The sequence below is a fragment of the Anabrus simplex genome, chromosome 1, assembly GCF_040414725.1.
Source record: "Anabrus simplex isolate iqAnaSimp1 chromosome 1, ASM4041472v1, whole genome shotgun sequence".
Taxonomy (NCBI): Eukaryota; Metazoa; Arthropoda; class Insecta; order Orthoptera; family Tettigoniidae; genus Anabrus; species Anabrus simplex.
In genome coordinates, this window is record NC_090265.1 from 993640908 (window position 1) to 993660232 (window position 19325).

Below are 19325 nucleotides of genomic sequence, written 5' to 3' on the forward strand. Positions count from 1 at the left end.
TTTTCCTAAAAATGTAACTTTCTGCCGGCTAATATAAAAACTTCATAAAATCTTTAACTGTAAATCGGGGATAGAGAGTGATGTACCCTCTTGAGCTCCCTTTCATATTGGTTTGAGGTGACTACGTTTTGTAACTGGTTTTTCTTCCTTTTCGTAATGTCTTCATTTATTCTTATTCGAGGCACCTCCATAGTTTGGGAATAGATCATGTTTCATCGGCCTAGTGCTCTTTAGGTTTTAAGTGTTCATATCTAGGAGTGCAAGGCATCCGCCTCCATCCATTTTTGTGTTCGGGCCATTTATTTAACCGTTTTTCTTTTACATGAAGGCCCAGTAGGTTGGGTATGAAATACCCCTGTATAATCATTTTCCTATTGTAAGTTGTGCCTTCAGAGGCCAGAATTTGTAAGTTGATGTTGCCTTGAGTAGGCTTGGCAAACTGAGAGCCTTATAGCTCTTTTTCAAACATTTTGTTAGATTAATGAATGCCTCTTAAAGGCTAGATATTGTATTTTGGGAGCATGTGCTCTGTGAATTAGGGGATTTCTGCCCTTGGAACAAATTTGTGATCATTTGTAAATTTGAGCTGGGAGCTCAAAAATTGTAAAACTAGGAGATTGAAGCCCAAGAGCGTTAAAGTTCTGAAATCTTGGATTTTTCTCTTTTGTACACTAAAATGTCTTTGTTATCCCACTAAGTGAAAATTTGTTAAGTTTGTTTGTTTTTCAAAAATATAACCATTAGTTTAAGTTTTAAATTCAATTCTCGACATTGTAGTTAGACCCATTCACCCCAGCACCTTCTTTCACCTCTGCGTTTCCACGATAAGCCCTGGAACAGGTAGATCTGCTAAAATGAAATGCAGTCTTTCAGGATTAATGTGCTCTTTTGTTCGTTGGAATCGAACCCATGATCATGGTTCGGATGCCACCTCTGATCTCCTGAAGAAGCTAATTAACCAGTGAACGATGGGTACGACCGCTGGAAAATTCAACTTTTTATTTAATAATAATAATAATAATAATTGTACCGGGCGGTACACCTCCACGCCGCTAATTCAAAAGGTGCGCCAGTTGAAACTCCTCTGCTGGAGGAAGTCTGAACTTTATTGACGGTATTAATTTTTTACTTTCTCAGAGGATGTCACTACCTGTAAATTTTGGAGTTTTAGAACTGTGTCATTTTTGATGTGTTTTTGTTTTGCTTGAAGTAAGAAGTGTGAACTTTCTCTTCTAGAGGACACTACTGAAGAACTACAATAGTGCACCCTAGTGCGAAGAAAAAGAACTGTTCTTTGGAGAAAATTTTATTTCAAAAGTTTGTTCTTTGTTAAATTTCTTTTAGTCATTGGTTAAGTTGGCAATATTACCCCTTTCTTTCCCCTTGTTTTAAATCTAGCCAATCCCGAATTTCTGAAATTAATTTTCCACCAATAATGTGTTTCTTCTTCATCTTGTGTAGGGGTTTCTCTTTATTCTCCAATAAAGTGATTGTGGGCGGGTGTTCTCATTCCCCTAACGCCTAGAACCTTCCGCGAGAGTATATAAACTGCTGATTTTAGGGTCTCTGCGCCACTTCTGTTCCATCTTTCAGTGTGTAAAGTACATAGCAGGGGGCGGGAAGCGCCTCTTTCTTCGGCAGCGGTCAACAACAAGGTAATGGCCAATTAATAACTTCTTTCTTTGCTAGCTCAGCAGTTTAACTCTCGGGGCGGGTCCGAAGCTTTTTCCATTATGTAACCTTCCTTAAAATGTAAAGAAACTTGTATCTATTTCATCTTTTAAACTGCATATCGGGATAGAGAGTGCTTAACCCTCTCGAGCTCCCAATCATGTTGTTTTGAGGTGAACTTATTTTTCTCAACCTATTCTTCGTTAATATAATGTAAATTGTTCTTTTCTGAAGTCACCTCTGTAGTATGGGATTAGCCCTTGCATTAACGGCCTAGTGCCAAGTAGGTTTTAAATAAAGTGTATTAGGAGTGCGGAGAGCCTCCTTTCAAGTTGGTATTTTAGAGGCCATATAATTAACCTTTTCTCACTTAATAGGCCTCAGTAGATTGGGCATTTTACCCCTGTGTTTATGTCCGTTGAGGACAGCTTGAAGGTGGAGTTTGGTGTGGCCTGGGAGAGGCTTAAATTTGAGAGCGAGTGGCTCTTTTCCGGAAACTGAGTCTTGTATGCCTCGAGGAGGCTTTACTGTGTAATTTGGAGCAAGTGCTCCAGGGTTTGATTGGGGTCTTCTGCCGCGTTGTTGAAATTTGTATATCGTAAAGTTGGGCTAGTTGCTCAAGAATTGTGTTTTCAGGGCTCGAAGCCCAAATCCTGTAAATACAGTAATTGTACTTTGTTGCCTTGCTACTCCGTACCTGCCATTCTTGTTATTTCTGAATTTTGGAAAGAAAATATAACCTTGTTAAATTTTACATTTAACTTTAATTCCGTAGTTGGAGACCTATTCACACCCGCACCTTCTTTCACCTCTACCTACCACGGAAATCTCCGTAACAAGTGGTAGCAGAGCGTGGTTGAATGGGTCTCATTTTAGCCCCTTTTGACGGCTAAATATTGTTCTGTTCCGAACTCTAACCATTTTCTCAGTTGCTGTAATTTTTGAGGTTTTCAAAATTGTTCTGTCACCATGCCCGGCCCTCGCGATGTTCTCCATCTTAACTATTTGCGCAAGGAGGAGTTAATCTATGAATTAACTATTAGAAATGTGCAATCTGGAGGCACGGTTGCAGTAGACACAAATAAGCTTAGAGAGTCCCTTGATTTGCCCATTTCCATCCCCACCTTGGGAGAGAAAGAAGTTGACGACTCTGTTTCCACGATCGTCGAGAATATTACTGGGCTAGCTTCTGTAGTTAGTTTTTTTGATGAAAATGATCCTTCTCCTAATCAAATTAAGCGTGTGCAAGCTAGGATGTTTCATTTTTCAAATAGAGTTAACGATCTGTTGTCTCTAAAGTTGAATGACGTTCAGAAGAAGGAAGCTAGTGCGCTGCTTGAAAATATTTCTGAATTATCTAGCAAGGTCACTCAATTGTTAACTGGGGAAGTTCCTCCCAAAACTGATCAACCCGCCACGATGAATGCTGGGAGCGAGGAAGAGCCTCCTAAGGGAGAACTCAATAGGATAACCGTTGCTGCTCAAACTATCTCTGCCCCATTAGACAACGAGTCTGAACGCCGTAACTCATTGAATAATGTACGTTCTGAATTAACTTCTTTGCCACTTAAACCTTTACCGATTATGTCTCCTGGGTTCAGTAGTTTGCCCCCATCCATTGGCAATGTTGCTCAGGGGTATCTCTAAGTTTTCAGTTAATACCACCAGTGAAGTAATTTCATTTTTAAGATTTCTAGTTGAAGTTCAGGATCATGCCCTTGTGTTTTCTCTTTCCCCATGTCAGATTTTGCAAATCATCTATCCCTATGCAATAGGTATTCTCTCAGACAAAATAGTTAGAGCCATTGCCGAGCAATCATCAATTGAAGACTTCCACGCCCACTTGCTAGCTAACTTCATCCCGGCTAGGGCAAGGTCCTCCCTTATTCAGAAGTACTATTATCGTGTACAGCGTTTGGATGAAAACTTGGCTGACTTCATCCAAGATATTAAATTCTATACTAGGGTGTTTGCTCTTCACTTTCCGGAGGACCAGATTGTACAAGCCATTGTGGAAGGCATTTCACCATCCTATAGGTCATATTTGTGTTTCGCGGCGTGCCCGCAAACCTTCTCTGAACTTGAGGCATTGGCCGTCTCAGCGGAAGGAGTTAGATACGCCGATTCATTGCGTGTCGCGAAAGAACCCCCGCCTTCTTTTAGTAATACTCGGCCTCCACCTCGCCGATCAGTCATACCCCGTAAATGCTATGCTTGCGGGTCGCCCGACCACCTTCGGAACAAGTGCCCATTGCTCAAATCTAGTGTGACAAGGAATGGAGCTGGTTCATCACAAGGCTGTTTTAAATGTGGGGCTTTCTCACATATCGCCAAGAATTGTCCCAATTCGAATAGCACCCCCTCCTGCTCAACTTCTGGTGCAACTTCCAACAACAACAATATAAAGTGACTAGTGCCTTCGGCTGAGTCGATTAATCCATCTTCCCGAGACTCAGCCCCGGGTAAACAGATCGAAAAATCAGGGAAATTTCAATCTTCAAATCCATCCCTTGAATGCCCCAAGGAGTGTCTTAGGATTGCGGCGGATACCCCCGCACCGGTTCCTTTTCTTAAGATTGAGTTAAATAATGAACCTGTAACAGCTCTCTTAGATTCAGGCAGTGTTTGTTCGATTATTTCGGCTGAATGGTTTTCTAAATTGAAATCTGTTTGTAAACTACCTGATTATGTCTCATCTCCTGTTCAATATGTTTCGGCTAATTCATCCCCATTAGAAATTCTAGGTTCCGTACAGGTCAAAATTCGTATTTTTAAATTTACATGGAAAACCAAACTGTTTGTGGCTAAGCATTTGTCTTGCCCCATCATACTGGGAGCGGACTTTATTTCTCACACTGGTCTTGTGCTCGATCTTCAGAGTAAGTCGTGCACATTCAAATTTGCGTTCAATTGTAAAATTCCCTTGTTAAAATGTAATTCTGTATCATGCTCATCTATTTCGCCTACCCAGGATGAGATGTTGTTAGACCTTAGACATCTACCTGAGAAGCAGGCTGATAGTATTCGTAAATTATGTCAGTCATTTCCAGAGGTGTTCTCTGATACTCTTGGTGTTACTGACCTTATTGAATACAAAATTGAGGTCACGGATTCTATTCCTGTCCGCTTTCCACCTTATAGGCTATCTCCACCTAAAATGAAGGCTCTGAAAGAAATCATCGATCAGATGTTGAAGGATGGTATTATTAGGCCCTCTAAGTCGGCGTATTCGTCACCTATTTTTCTAGTTCCGAAACCCCAAGGAGGCTTCAGGCCTGTCATTGATTATAGGGCTCTCAATCGGAAGGTGGTGTTACAATCTGTGCCCCTTCCTGACCTTCATTCTTGTTTTTCATGGTTTCGTAAGGCCAAGTTCTTCACTATCTTGGACTTGTATCAGGCCTATAATCAAATTCCCCTTGCCGAAGAGTCTAAACATCTTACAGCGTTTGCCACGGATTGGAATTTGTATGAATACAACCGCGTGCCTTTCGGGCAGCTGTACTCACTAGGCTACTAGATAGGGTCTTCTCCGACATCAAATTTGAGTACTTATATCACTACTTGGATGATGTCGTCGTATTTTCAGAAACTTTTGAAGAACATCTAGATCATCTGCGAGAAGTTCTCGATCGCCTTCGTAAGGCTGGGTTAACTGTCAAGTTGTCCAAGGTTGCCTTTGCTAAGCCCTCTATGTCATTCCTAGGGCATATTGTGTCACCTGATGGTGTTGCCGTCGATCATTCCAGAACACAGGCCATCCGTGATTTTAAACCTCCCAAGGACATTAAAGGTATCGCCAGGTTCATTGGTATGGTGAATTTCTTCAGGAAGTTTATTCCTAACTTCGCTAATAGAGCGGCGCCCTTGAACCTTCTTCGTAGGAAAGGCATCAAATTCGAGTGGGGTCCTTCTCAACAAGCCGCTTTTGAAGATCTGAAATTAGCTCTCTGTAATGCCCCTGTCCTTGCTATGCCTGATTTCTCAAAGAAATTCATCGTCCAAACGGACGCGTCGTCGTCAGCAGTAGCTGCAGTCCTTCTTCAAGAGACTGAACTAGGGAGGCGACCCATCGCCTATGTATCTAGGACTCTATCGGCTCAAGAAGCAAAATACTCCATATATGAGCTCGAAGGTTTGGCAGTCTTATTCGCCTTAGAGAAGTTCCGTCTCTATCTGGAACATGTCAAATTCGACCTGGAGACAGATAATCAAGCCTTAAGCTGGGTCTTAGGTAGGCCGCGTCGTACTGGTCGTATAGCCCGTTGGGCCATCCGTATTTCTGCCTTCCAATTCGATGTCAGGCATATCCGAGGTACCGAAAATGTTGTCGCTGATGGACTCAGCCGTATGTTTTCCAACGACATTGAGAACCATGAACCGGTCGATAGTTCATCTCCTCCCGAGTCCATGTTATCTGATGTTAATGCCATCTTAACAGATGCCCCCATGCTTTTTAGGGATATCGAGAAATACCAACGTGAAGATCCGACGCTGGCTCCGATAATGGAAACCCTTTCTTCTGGGGAACGTGTGGTCCCTTATTTTCTGAGGAATGGTGTTCTATGTTGCCCTCAGGTCCGCGCTTATTGCCTATCATCATGAAGATCATTCCAGGTGGGACACGTCCTTGCATTGGTTAGCTTTTGCTTTGAATTCGGCGGTTCATGAATCACATAAGTTTACTCCAGCCTCTTTGATGTTCAAGTTTGTTCCCAACACGCCGCTCTGTAACCTCTGGTCTCTGAGTGACTTTCTACCCGAGACAATAGATCCGGACAACATCAAAGATCTTTGGAAGAAGGCTAAAGCCAATCTTAAAGTCTCTCATGAAAAGGTTATGGAAAGGTATGATCGTGGACGGAGACCCACCCCTTTGAAGGTAGGTGACCAAGTTATGGTCAAGAATTTTGTTCCCGCGGGCAAGCTTGCCCCCAGATTCCATGGGCCTTGTATCATTCTCGATTTCCTTACGCCGGTCACATTATTATTAAGTAATCCAGCAACCGAGAGGATATTTAGGGTTCACCTGTCCCAGGTGAAACCGGTGTAATTTCTGTGTTAACGTGCTTCATATTATCTTGAAAGGAATATGAAGGTTATATTTTTCTTGAGCTTTCACTTTTAAGGCATTCTGCCCCTTCTATAATATTTTCTATATTTAAGCATTTTGTAAACCTCCCCCGATTCGTTAAACTGCCATTCTGTCCTTACCACGGCCATTACCACGCTCCCGTCTCCTGCTATACACACTGTGGCTTGCTTATATTAAATGCCATGGATATCTGCACGCCGCTGGCCCCTCAACCTCTCCGCAAAGTCTGTGCCCTCAAAAAAATGATGGTCCAACAATATTCTGCCGCCTAGCTTTAATGTTTCAGTGCCCCCGCAGCCGCGCGGCGCTGTGCCGCGACTGGGTTTGAGAATGGGCCCCCTCGACCCCAGCGAGGACGACATGTGCACGGCGAGCCGGAGCTCTCCTCCCGGGCAAGGCTGATGTGCGGCGCACGACCTGCTACTTGCCCGCAGCCTGTATATCTTCACCGCGGGCGCGGCGTGTTTCAACACCACTGCTCCCCTCATGGTGCGGGCGAGCGGTATCTCAGGGTACTTGAGGGGTCCGAGCGGCCTCTCCTGGACGCAAGCGGCAATGGCCGATCTGGCCATTCAACTTAGTCTACATCAACTACATGGACATTCCAGTTCGACATTACTACCTTCTCTTGGATTTTTCTGCAATACCTGGTGGACTTAGAAATTTTTTTCTCAACTTTAAAAAACTAAAGTTTATCTTCTGAATTCAACTTCTACAAGCATAAAGACTTTACTTCACCTGCAACAACAAAAATTTTGAAACTGAATCAAACCATATTAAGAAAATCTTAAAAATACTTCTGCAATTAATCTCCACATCTACATCAAAACTTGGACCTAGTTTTCAAACAAATTTCATGTGTCACCCCTGGAGGAACATTTGGGGGGGGGGGGAGGTCTGTACCGGGCGGTACACCTCCACGCCGCTAATTCAAAAGGTGCGCCAGTTGAAACTCCTCTGCTGGAGGAAGTCTGAACTTTATTGACGGTATTAATTTTTTACTTTCTCAGAAGATGTCACTACCTGTAAATTTTGGAGTTTTAGAACTGTGTCATTTTTGATGTGTTTTTGTTTTGCTTGAAGTAAGAAGTGTGAACTTTCTCTTCTAGAGGACACTACTGAAGAACTACAATAGTGCACCCTAGTGCGAAGAAAAAGAACTGTTCTTTGGAGAAAATTTTATTTCAAAAGTTTGTTCTTTGTTAAATTTCTTTTAGTCATTGGTTAAGTTGGCAATATTACCCCTTTCTTTCCCCTTGTTTTAAATCTAGCCAATCCCGAATTTCTGAAATTAATTTTCCACCAATAATGTGTTTCTTCTTCATCTTGTGTAGGGGTTTCTCTTTATTCTCCAATAAAGTGATTGTGGGCGGGTGTTCTCATTCCCCTAACGCCTAGAACCTTCCGCGAGAGTATATAAACTGCTGATTTTAGGGTCTCTGCGCCACTTCTGTTCCATCTTTCAGTGTGTAAAGTACATAGCAGGGGGCGGGAAGCGCCTCTTTCTTCGGCAGCGGTCAACAACAAGGTAATGGCCAATTAATAACTTCTTTCTTTGCTAGCTCAGCAGTTTAACTCTCGGGGCGGGTCCGAAGCTTTTTCCATTATGTAACCTTCCTTAAAATGTAAAGAAACTTGTATCTATTTCATCTTTTAAACTGCATATCGGGATAGAGAGTGCTTAACCCTCTCGAGCTCCCAATCATGTTGTTTTGAGGTGAACTTATTTTTCTCAACCTATTCTTCGTTAATATAATGTAAATTGTTCTTTTCTGAAGTCACCTCTGTAGTATGGGATTAGCCCTTGCATTAACGGCCTAGTGCCAAGTAGGTTTTAAATAAAGTGTATTAGGAGTGCGGAGAGCCTCCTTTCAAGTTGGTATTTTAGAGGCCATATAATTAACCTTTTCTCACTTAATAGGCCTCAGTAGATTGGGCATTTTACCCCTGTGTTTATGTCCGTTGAGGACAGCTTGAAGGTGGAGTTTGGTGTGGCCTGGGAGAGGCTTAAATTTGAGAGCGAGTGGCTCTTTTCCGGAAACTGAGTCTTGTATGCCTCGAGGAGGCTTTACTGTGTAATTTGGAGCAAGTGCTCCAGGGTTTGATTGGGGTCTTCTGCCGCGTTGTTGAAATTTGTATATCGTAAAGTTGGGCTAGTTGCTCAAGAATTGTGTTTTCAGGGCTCGAAGCCCAAATCCTGTAAATACAGTAATTGTACTTTGTTGCCTTGCTACTCCGTACCTGCCATTCTTGTTATTTCTGAATTTTGGAAAGAAAATATAACCTTGTTAAATTTTACATTTAACTTTAATTCCGTAGTTGGAGACCTATTCACACCCGCACCTTCTTTCACCTCTACCTACCACGGAAATCTCCGTAACAAGTGGTAGCAGAGCGTGGTTGAATGGGTCTCATTTTAGCCCCTTTTGACGGCTAAATATTGTTCTGTTCCGAACTCTAACCATTTTCTCAGTTGCTGTAATTTTTGAGGTTTTCAAAATTGTTCTGTCACCATGCCCGGCCCTCGCGATGTTCTCCATCTTAACTATTTGCGCAAGGAGGAGTTAATCTATGAATTAACTATTAGAAATGTGCAATCTGGAGGCACGGTTGCAGTAGACACAAATAAGCTTAGAGAGTCCCTTGATTTGCCCATTTCCATCCCCACCTTGGGAGAGAAAGAAGTTGACGACTCTGTTTCCACGATCGTCGAGAATATTACTGGGCTAGCTTCTGTAGTTAGTTTTTTTGATGAAAATGATCCTTCTCCTAATCAAATTAAGCGTGTGCAAGCTAGGATGTTTCATTTTTCAAATAGAGTTAACGATCTGTTGTCTCTAAAGTTGAATGACGTTCAGAAGAAGGAAGCTAGTGCGCTGCTTGAAAATATTTCTGAATTATCTAGCAAGGTCACTCAATTGTTAACTGGGGAAGTTCCTCCCAAAACTGATCAACCCGCCACGATGAATGCTGGGAGCGAGGAAGAGCCTCCTAAGGGAGAACTCAATAGGATAACCGTTGCTGCTCAAACTATCTCTGCCCCATTAGACAACGAGTCTGAACGCCGTAACTCATTGAATAATGTACGTTCTGAATTAACTTCTTTGCCACTTAAACCTTTACCGATTATGTCTCCTGGGTTCAGTAGTTTGCCCCCATCCATTGGCAATGTTGCTCAGGGGTATCTCTAAGTTTTCAGTTAATACCACCAGTGAAGTAATTTCATTTTTAAGATTTCTAGTTGAAGTTCAGGATCATGCCCTTGTGTTTTCTCTTTCCCCATGTCAGATTTTGCAAATCATCTATCCCTATGCAATAGGTATTCTCTCAGACAAAATAGTTAGAGCCATTGCCGAGCAATCATCAATTGAAGACTTCCACGCCCACTTGCTAGCTAACTTCATCCCGGCTAGGGCAAGGTCCTCCCTTATTCAGAAGTACTATTATCGTGTACAGCGTTTGGATGAAAACTTGGCTGACTTCATCCAAGATATTAAATTCTATACTAGGGTGTTTGCTCTTCACTTTCCGGAGGACCAGATTGTACAAGCCATTGTGGAAGGCATTTCACCATCCTATAGGTCATATTTGTGTTTCGCGGCGTGCCCGCAAACCTTCTCTGAACTTGAGGCATTGGCCGTCTCAGCGGAAGGAGTTAGATACGCCGATTCATTGCGTGTCGCGAAAGAACCCCCGCCTTCTTTTAGTAATACTCGGCCTCCACCTCGCCGATCAGTCATACCCCGTAAATGCTATGCTTGCGGGTCGCCCGACCACCTTCGGAACAAGTGCCCATTGCTCAAATCTAGTGTGACAAGGAATGGAGCTGGTTCATCACAAGGCTGTTTTAAATGTGGGGCTTTCTCACATATCGCCAAGAATTGTCCCAATTCGAATAGCACCCCCTCCTGCTCAACTTCTGGTGCAACTTCCAACAACAACAATATAAAGTGACTAGTGCCTTCGGCTGAGTCGATTAATCCATCTTCCCGAGACTCAGCCCCGGGTAAACAGATCGAAAAATCAGGGAAATTTCAATCTTCAAATCCATCCCTTGAATGCCCCAAGGAGTGTCTTAGGATTGCGGCGGATACCCCCGCACCGGTTCCTTTTCTTAAGATTGAGTTAAATAATGAACCTGTAACAGCTCTCTTAGATTCAGGCAGTGTTTGTTCGATTATTTCGGCTGAATGGTTTTCTAAATTGAAATCTGTTTGTAAACTACCTGATTATGTCTCATCTCCTGTTCAATATGTTTCGGCTAATTCATCCCCATTAGAAATTCTAGGTTCCGTACAGGTCAAAATTCGTATTTTTAAATTTACATGGAAAACCAAACTGTTTGTGGCTAAGCATTTGTCTTGCCCCATCATACTGGGAGCGGACTTTATTTCTCACACTGGTCTTGTGCTCGATCTTCAGAGTAAGTCGTGCACATTCAAATTTGCGTTCAATTGTAAAATTCCCTTGTTAAAATGTAATTCTGTATCATGCTCATCTATTTCGCCTACCCAGGATGAGATGTTGTTAGACCTTAGACATCTACCTGAGAAGCAGGCTGATAGTATTCGTAAATTATGTCAGTCATTTCCAGAGGTGTTCTCTGATACTCTTGGTGTTACTGACCTTATTGAATACAAAATTGAGGTCACGGATTCTATTCCTGTCCGCTTTCCACCTTATAGGCTATCTCCACCTAAAATGAAGGCTCTGAAAGAAATCATCGATCAGATGTTGAAGGATGGTATTATTAGGCCCTCTAAGTCGGCGTATTCGTCACCTATTTTTCTAGTTCCGAAACCCCAAGGAGGCTTCAGGCCTGTCATTGATTATAGGGCTCTCAATCGGAAGGTGGTGTTACAATCTGTGCCCCTTCCTGACCTTCATTCTTGTTTTTCATGGTTTCGTAAGGCCAAGTTCTTCACTATCTTGGACTTGTATCAGGCCTATAATCAAATTCCCCTTGCCGAAGAGTCTAAACATCTTACAGCGTTTGCCACGGATTGGAATTTGTATGAATACAACCGCGTGCCTTTCGGGCAGCTGTACTCACTAGGCTACTAGATAGGGTCTTCTCCGACATCAAATTTGAGTACTTATATCACTACTTGGATGATGTCGTCGTATTTTCAGAAACTTTTGAAGAACATCTAGATCATCTGCGAGAAGTTCTCGATCGCCTTCGTAAGGCTGGGTTAACTGTCAAGTTGTCCAAGGTTGCCTTTGCTAAGCCCTCTATGTCATTCCTAGGGCATATTGTGTCACCTGATGGTGTTGCCGTCGATCATTCCAGAACACAGGCCATCCGTGATTTTAAACCTCCCAAGGACATTAAAGGTATCGCCAGGTTCATTGGTATGGTGAATTTCTTCAGGAAGTTTATTCCTAACTTCGCTAATAGAGCGGCGCCCTTGAACCTTCTTCGTAGGAAAGGCATCAAATTCGAGTGGGGTCCTTCTCAACAAGCCGCTTTTGAAGATCTGAAATTAGCTCTCTGTAATGCCCCTGTCCTTGCTATGCCTGATTTCTCAAAGAAATTCATCGTCCAAACGGACGCGTCGTCGTCAGCAGTAGCTGCAGTCCTTCTTCAAGAGACTGAACTAGGGAGGCGACCCATCGCCTATGTATCTAGGACTCTATCGGCTCAAGAAGCAAAATACTCCATATATGAGCTCGAAGGTTTGGCAGTCTTATTCGCCTTAGAGAAGTTCCGTCTCTATCTGGAACATGTCAAATTCGACCTGGAGACAGATAATCAAGCCTTAAGCTGGGTCTTAGGTAGGCCGCGTCGTACTGGTCGTATAGCCCGTTGGGCCATCCGTATTTCTGCCTTCCAATTCGATGTCAGGCATATCCGAGGTACCGAAAATGTTGTCGCTGATGGACTCAGCCGTATGTTTTCCAACGACATTGAGAACCATGAACCGGTCGATAGTTCATCTCCTCCCGAGTCCATGTTATCTGATGTTAATGCCATCTTAACAGATGCCCCCATGCTTTTTAGGGATATCGAGAAATACCAACGTGAAGATCCGACGCTGGCTCCGATAATGGAAACCCTTTCTTCTGGGGAACGTGTGGTCCCTTATTTTCTGAGGAATGGTGTTCTATGTTGCCCTCAGGTCCGCGCTTATTGCCTATCATCATGAAGATCATTCCAGGTGGGACACGTCCTTGCATTGGTTAGCTTTTGCTTTGAATTCGGCGGTTCATGAATCACATAAGTTTACTCCAGCCTCTTTGATGTTCAAGTTTGTTCCCAACACGCCGCTCTGTAACCTCTGGTCTCTGAGTGACTTTCTACCCGAGACAATAGATCCGGACAACATCAAAGATCTTTGGAAGAAGGCTAAAGCCAATCTTAAAGTCTCTCATGAAAAGGTTATGGAAAGGTATGATCGTGGACGGAGACCCACCCCTTTGAAGGTAGGTGACCAAGTTATGGTCAAGAATTTTGTTCCCGCGGGCAAGCTTGCCCCCAGATTCCATGGGCCTTGTATCATTCTCGATTTCCTTACGCCGGTCACATTATTATTAAGTAATCCAGCAACCGAGAGGATATTTAGGGTTCACCTGTCCCAGGTGAAACCGGTGTAATTTCTGTGTTAACGTGCTTCATATTATCTTGAAAGGAATATGAAGGTTATATTTTTCTTGAGCTTTCACTTTTAAGGCATTCTGCCCCTTCTATAATATTTTCTATATTTAAGCATTTTGTAAACCTCCCCCGATTCGTTAAACTGCCATTCTGTCCTTACCACGGCCATTACCACGCTCCCGTCTCCTGCTATACACACTGTGGCTTGCTTATATTAAATGCCATGGATATCTGCACGCCGCTGGCCCCTCAACCTCTCCGCAAAGTCTGTGCCCTCAAAAAAATGATGGTCCAACAATATTCTGCCGCCTAGCTTTAATGTTTCAGTGCCCCCGCAGCCGCGCGGCGCTGTGCCGCGACTGGGTTTGAGAATGGGCCCCCTCGACCCCAGCGAGGACGACATGTGCACGGCGAGCCGGAGCTCTCCTCCCGGGCAAGGCTGATGTGCGGCGCACGACCTGCTACTTGCCCGCAGCCTGTATATCTTCACCGCGGGCGCGGCGTGTTTCAACACCACTGCTCCCCTCATGGTGCGGGCGAGCGGTATCTCAGGGTACTTGAGGGGTCCGAGCGGCCTCTCCTGGACGCAAGCGGCAATGGCCGATCTGGCCATTCAACTTAGTCTACATCAACTACATGGACATTCCAGTTCGACATTACTACCTTCTCTTGGATTTTTCTGCAATACCTGGTGGACTTAGAAATTTTTTTCTCAACTTTAAAAAACTAAAGTTTATCTTCTGAATTCAACTTCTACAAGCATAAAGACTTTACTTCACCTGCAACAACAAAAATTTTGAAACTGAATCAAACCATATTAAGAAAATCTTAAAAATACTTCTGCAATTAATCTCCACATCTACATCAAAACTTGGACCTAGTTTTCAAACAAATTTCATGTGTCACCCCTGGAGGAACATTTGGGGGGGGGGGAGGTCTGTACCGGGCGGTACACCTCCACGCCGCTAATTCAAAAGGTGCGCCAGTTGAAACTCCTCTGCTGGAGGAAGTCTGAACTTTATTGACGGTATTAATTTTTTACTTTCTCAGAAGATGTCACTACCTGTAAATTTTGGAGTTTTAGAACTGTGTCATTTTTGATGTGTTTTTGTTTTGCTTGAAGTAAGAAGTGTGAACTTTCTCTTCTAGAGGACACTACTGAAGAACTACAATAGTGCACCCTAGTGCGAAGAAAAAGAACTGTTCTTTGGAGAAAATTTTATTTCAAAAGTTTGTTCTTTGTTAAATTTCTTTTAGTCATTGGTTAAGTTGGCAATATTACCCCTTTCTTTCCCCTTGTTTTAAATCTAGCCAATCCCGAATTTCTGAAATTAATTTTCCACCAATAATGTGTTTCTTCTTCATCTTGTGTAGGGGTTTCTCTTTATTCTCCAATAAAGTGATTGTGGGCGGGTGTTCTCATTCCCCTAACGCCTAGAACCTTCCGCGAGAGTATATAAACTGCTGATTTTAGGGTCTCTGCGCTACTTCTGTTCCATCTTTCAGTGTGTAAAGTACATAGCAGGGGGCGGGAAGCGCCTCTTTCTTCGGCAGCGGTCAACAACAAGGTAATGGCCAATTAATAACTTCTTTCTTTGCTAGCTCAGCAGTTTAACTCTCGGGGCGGGTCCGAAGCTTTTTCCATTATGTAACCTTCCTTAAAATGTAAAGAAACTTGTATCTATTTCATCTTTTAAACTGCATATCGGGATAGAGAGTGCTTAACCCTCTCGAGCTCCCAATCATATTGTTTTGAGGTGAACTTATTTTTCTCAACCTATTCTTCGTTAATATAATGTAAATTGTTCTTTTCTGAAGTCACCTCTGTAGTATGGGATTAGCCCTTGCATTAACGGCCTAGTGCCAAGTAGGTTTTAAATAAAGTGTATTAGGAGTGCGGAGAGCCTCCTTTCAAGTTGGTATTTTAGAGGCCATATAATTAACCTTTTCTCACTTAATAGGCCTCAGTAGATTGGGCATTTTACCCCTGTGTTTATGTCCGTTGAGGACAGCTTGAAGGTGGAGTTTGGTGTGGCCTGGGAGAGGCTTAAATTTGAGAGCGAGTGGCTCTTTTCCGGAAACTGAGTCTTGTATGCCTCGAGGAGGCTTTACTGTGTAATTTGGAGCAAGTGCTCCAGGGTTTGATTGGGGTCTTCTGCCGCGTTGTTGAAATTTGTATATCGTAAAGTTGGGCTAGTTGCTCAAGATTTGTGTTTTCAGGGCTCGAAGCCCAAATCCTGTAAATACAGTAATTGTACTTTGTTGCCTTGCTACTCCGTACCTGCCATTCTTGTTATTTCTGAATTTTGGAAAGAAAATATAACCTTGTTAAATTTTACATTTAACTTTAATTCCGTAGTTGGAGACCTATTCACACCCGCACCTTCTTTCACCTCTACCTACCACGGAAATCTCCGTAATAATAATAATAATAATAATAATAATAATAATAATAATAATAATAATAATAATAATAATAATAATAATAATAATAATAATAATAATAAGAATGGTGCATGTCATCTGTATAGGCTTGGTGGTGACCTAATGAGGATAAAATGAATGGCGCAGACGCATAAACACACAGTCCCTAAGCCAGGAGAATTAACAGTATGTGGGGGTTGATTGTGAAAATTGAACCAGGACCATCGGACCAAAGGCAATCATTCTATCCATTTAGCCACAAAGCCGTACTTCAATTTGCTAAATCTTAGGTTACCATCTCCACTGAGCAGTTGTTGTATATTGCAGTGGTATAGGCTAGGGCAGTAGATTGTTAATCAGCCTTGACAACACAGGAGGCTTCACCGTTGGCTATTGACTGCATCTCAAAACGCTTAGGGCTTGACGTTCACTAAACCAACTGTCTATAAGGGGTTATCTAAGTCTAGTAGTAGCCCACGTCTTGATCCCAGCATTCGACACTGGACTTGATATACTCGTAAGGTGGTAACTGTATATGGTACAATGGCTAAGAGACACAGAGTGAGCACTGAGCTGCTCCAAAAGCATTTGTGAAACATATCATGATTTGTAAATAGTCAGCAGAAGAAACTATCAGGTTGTGTTCACAACGGGAGTCAGGAGCGTACCTGCACAAACAGTTGAAAGATTAATATTGTATATATTTGTAAAGTGAGGTTGGAGTCATCAAGAAAGGTGTTAATTATAGAAATTGTAGTAGGTGTCAGGTTATAGAGTAAACAAGAAACACTGGTAGGCAATGAAAATTTGTGCTGTACAAGCCGGTGTAAAAAAGGTTCGGCTGAATTATACTGACATTGAAATAAATATGATTGGCATCTCCATCGGGGTTACCACATTCAGAAACTGGCTGAGGTATAAGATGAAATCGGTATTTGTATTGCGGAGTAAGGCCATGATTTAATCGTTGTCGAATAATAGTGGTAATATATCGTCGCGAGTACTGGCCTGTCGTAAACCACGGTTGTAGAGGAATAAGTGTTGATAGTACGATCTTCCTTTGTATTTTGTGGTATTGTGCCATTCTGATTTACATTCGTGGTGGGCTGTGTCTTTGACATGTATGAGATAATCCGTGGGGAGAGTAAGTATAGGAAAGTCAGGAAGTGGAAGACATGCTGCTTGCTTTGCGTAAGTATCTGCCTGATCATTGCCAAAAATTCCATTATGCCCTTTGTATCCAGACGAGCGTGAGATATGCATTTGAGTGATCTAGGGTATAGATAAGATGTTTTCCGTTATATAGATACCAATTGTATGAGAAGGAGGTGGAGGAGAGTGATTGTAATACACTCATAGTATCAGTGTAAATAATTGCCTTGGCAAAGGCGTGTTGTTTAATATAAAGAAGAGCTTGGCATACTGCAAAAAGATCAGCAAAATTAATAGAAAATTTGTTAGGTAATAAAAATTGTTGGACAAACTCAGTTTGAACGTCATAAAACGCCGCTCCAACTGCATCCGATGACTTCGAGCCATCTGTGTATACATCAACAGTAGGTACTTTCAAAGGTAGGAACACGTAATTTTTTCGGAAATGGTGCCTATGAGCATTATGTTGAACTCGGCGGTAATTAGAGGTAGTGAGGAAGATAATATAAGGACGATGAATGGAACAGGCATAAGAAAATAAGTAATACGGTGGGATATGCGTGCGCAAAATAGCATCACGGTATCCATGTAAAAAATCATATGCGTGGTATAGTGTTGGCATTTTTTGTGTGCGATGATGGGGGATAGTGTAATATTCATACAGAAGTTGTAATTTTGGCATGAGGGGAGTAGCTATGATGGCAAATTTCTTTAATAGGTATTTATTAGTTAACATAAGTCGTCGTATTTTTAGAGGTGGATCGCCAGCTTCCACAAGTAAAGCGTTTGTGAGCGCTGTTGGAAGAGCTCCGAGACAGATTCATAGTGTGCTGAATAGTATCGTAGATGCGCTAAAGCGGTGTTCGAAGCCATATCTAGAACATGTGCACCTAGTCCATGTACGATCGGATGGTGGCTTTAAATAATGAAAGAGCGGTCACAGGATCCGCTCCCCAATTTCGACATGTGACAGTTCTGAGGACATTTAAATAGGCAGTAACTTTAGTACGTAAATGTTTAATATGGTGAGTCCAGGTTAGTTTATGGTCTAAATGTAATCCAAGGTATTTATAATGGGTACCAATAGGGACAGAATACACATCAAACATAAGATGGTTTCGGTTTTAATTATGGCGATGTGTAAAGATCGTAATTGAACATTCGGATATTGCAAGTTGAAGGCCATGGCAGTCCAACTACGAGGTAGCCTCGCTCATAAGTTGCGACATTCGCCCTCGGCATGTACCTATGTTGTTGTGAGATAGGTAAAGAACAAAATCATTGGCGTACGCTATTATGTAGGCGGATTGCGTTATTAACCTGTCAAAATGGCTCATATAGAGAGCAAATAGGACTCCACCAGAGAGTTGAAGTCTGACATTTGGCGGCGAAAGCAGTGACTACGTTATACGCTTCGTTGTCATAGTTACCTCAATTTGCGGCTTATCACCTTTTCATACAGGCTGAATATTTAATCAACTATGTTGACCTAATGCATTCCAATAAACTTCGACCCGTTCCTAAGCTCGTGCTAATAATCCCGGCATTTAAGACAGAACACATCATTGTCGATAAATATGAGATTTCATATCCACTAAATTGACAATAACCTCAACAAATGCACATGTTAAATAGAGAATATAACTGTACCAACCACTAGCCACTGATTAACTTACAAAAATAAACTAACAACGAAAATAATATTCAAGAAACCAACACTTAAAATTATTACATAAACCAGCAACAACTAACACAGCAAACACAGTACTACTCTGAATAATATCACAAAAGCGACTGAGAAGAAGCCAACCCACGTGACGATGCCTAACTTAAATGTGGCATCTCTGTTATCCTTGTCATAGTATACCCTACAGGGCATAAATAACAATGCATAATCGAACTTACCTTCTTACCTGTTACTAAATAAATGCACCTGCCTAGCTGCAATCGGCAGTCGGTCGATTACTGGGTTCTGGCGACGAGACTATGGGGGTTAGGAAATTTACTCCATTCTCTAAATTATGAAATGAGGAACTCAGTTGCATTTTAAATATATAATTTTACAAAGCATAAGTTTCCGTGTTCATACTCAGTTTTTCTTTACAATAGATTGCACTCGTAGTGCAAAAGATTAATACCATAAAGCTTACATCTATGGTTTCCAAAGACAACATAAAAGAGCTTGATGATTCTGCGCGGAGGAGTAGATCAGTGAACCCAAAAAAAAAGAACGTGCCCCCTACATGGAACAGCACCAACAGACCTACAAAATAAAAAAGACATGATGCTAAGATCAGAACTGTCTCGCAGAAATAAAGCCATTGCAATGGATCCCCGCACATATCGGGGAGTACACAAAAAAATAGCATGTTCGAATCTACCACG